Genomic DNA, 2,256 nt, shown 5'->3' with positions numbered 1-2,256 from the left:
AGTATAAAACAAATCTGCCCTGTGCAGGAATCAGCAATGAAAACAGAAGCCAGCTTTTCCTTTCATACTCAGCAAAAACTACTTTATGATTGTGTCATATCTTTTGCTCTGGATATAAGATCCCCAGTCTGCATTAAATGCAGAGTTTTGTGTACTAGCATTTCTTCTGTGCAGGCTGTCATCTCTTTGTTTCCCCACCCACGCTGTCAGACTCCAGTTCAGCAACTCATGATTGAGGCTCATATCTCATTTTAAATTTTTAATGAAAGACATCATTTTTCATAAAGCCCCTGAATACAGAGACCTTTATCTCAAAGTTAATTGGATGGTGCCATGAACTTTAAGTGCCTTGCCAACTTAAGCAGATGTTTAAACTATTTGCCAGATCAAAGCCTAAAAGAACAAAGATGCACACAAAACTGATTGCAATGGACACTGGAGCAGCACCAGCAGCAAGCAGTGATAAGGGACACACAAGGGATACACATGGACAAGTAGAGGCTTGTCTGAACAGGGGATGTTCTCAGAGCAACTGACCCCAGGCTCGCTGATTGGAAAAGACAGCAAGGGGCAGAGCCTGAACCCAGCAGCACAGGAGATTTAAACAGGCTAAAACAATCAGCCCAGCTGATTGCAATGGATGAGCATATATATTTCCTAGCAGGCAGATGCATGGGACTGGGTATTATGGGGACCACTTGATGAAAGGCAGCGTTCTCTCCTTCCCCTGAGCTTCTAGCACCTGGTAGAACCAATGCAGCCACTCAGACAGAGCTCCTGTCAAAGCATGTGACCACCCAGGTTTCTGGCTGTGGGATGTGTGCAGGGATATTCCTAGAGGTGGAAAGTGACAGCAAGCAAGTCTGTGGGAAGTGTGATCAGACTGATGAACTCCTCTGCTTAGTGGCCGAGCTGCAGGAGGAGGTGGGCAGACTTAGGAGCATCTGAGAGGGAGATTGATCAATGGAGCTGTACTCTGCCATCTATGATGCATGCAAGCCAACTCAGCATAGATGCTACGGAGGCAGGTCCTGGATCTGCTTTGTGCCAGGAAGAAGGCGGTGTTATGAGGGGTAAGGAGGGGTGGAGGAAAGTTACAGCATGGAGTGGTAAGAGAAACCCTTCCTTACCCTTTAAGATACCATTGCAGAATAGGTACGAAGCCCTGGGTATGGTAGATGAAGTGCATAATGAGATAGAGGAGGAACCTGCACAAGCAGTCTTGCCAAGGTCAGAGAGACCAACCCCTCGCAACAAAACCTGCATTAAGACCAGTGGTGAGAAGAAACAATGGTGAGTTATGGTCATTGGTGATTCCCTCTTGTGCAGAATGGAAGCACCCATTTGCAGGCTGGACCCTCTTTTAAGGGAAGTTTGCTGCCTTCCTAGGGCCCGAATTAGGGATGTCACCGCAAGACTGAAGAGCTTAGCACAACCTTTAGACTACTATTCATTCCCGCTTTTTCACGTGGGTACTAATAATGTTGCAACAAAAAGTCTGAGGTTGATCAAAAGAGATTTCAGAGCCCTGGGAAGAATGCTAAAAAGTTTGGGAGCATGGGTAGTGTTTTCCTCAATCCTCCCAGTAATGGGGAGAGACATTGGAAGAAACAGGCGAGCCCAGGATATCAATACCTGGCTCCAGGACTGGTGCCTCCGTCAGAACTTTGTGTTTTTAAACCATGGAAGAGCCTTTGAGACACAAGGTATGCTGGGGCCCGACAGGATCCATTTGTCCTGATGGGGAAAAATGGGTCTTTGGGTGTAAGCTATCGAGACTGATCAAGAGAGCTTTAAACTAGAATCGATGAGGGAAGGGGATACCAACAGAATTGCATTAAGTAAGCCAAGGGTTGGCATGGCATCGCTGGAGCGTGGCAATGGTAGTGGGAACATTTACACTGCTCCTGGGAGCACTGAGGGTTTAGGAGAACATCTGAAATGCTTGTACACCAACGCACGCAGTATGAGAAACAAACAGGATGAACTGGAAGTGTTGGTCAGCTCCCAGAGCTATGATGTCATTGGTATTAGCGAGACTTGGTGGAATGAGTTCCATGACTGGAGTGCTGGGATGGAGGGCTACAGGCTGTTCAGGAGGGACAGGCAGGGTAGGCGAGGTGGTGGTGTTGCATTGTATGTAAGGGAGAGGCTTGATTGCATAGCTTTGAGAGCCTCTGGGTGAGGATTAGGGGGATGGAAGACAAAGGAGATGTTGTAGTGGGTGTCTACTAGCGGTCGCCCAGCCAGGATGAT

At 47.5% G+C, this 2,256-nt stretch overlaps 1 pseudogene; it reads left to right on the top strand.

The window, feature by feature from the left end:
- The first annotated feature begins 687 nt into the window (after positions 1-687).
- On the top strand, positions 688-1,741 carry LOC148054192 (uncharacterized; annotated as a pseudogene).
- The last annotated feature ends 515 nt before the right edge of the window (positions 1,742-2,256 follow it).

The sequence above is a fragment of the Nipponia nippon genome, unplaced genomic scaffold (assembly GCF_047370975.1).
Source record: "Nipponia nippon isolate SJK-2023a ecotype South Korea unplaced genomic scaffold, ASM4737097v1 scaffold_33, whole genome shotgun sequence".
Taxonomy (NCBI): Eukaryota; Metazoa; Chordata; class Aves; order Pelecaniformes; family Threskiornithidae; genus Nipponia; species Nipponia nippon.
The sequence above is the reverse complement of the archived record's forward strand: the minus strand, read 5'-3'. Positions and strand labels throughout refer to the sequence as shown.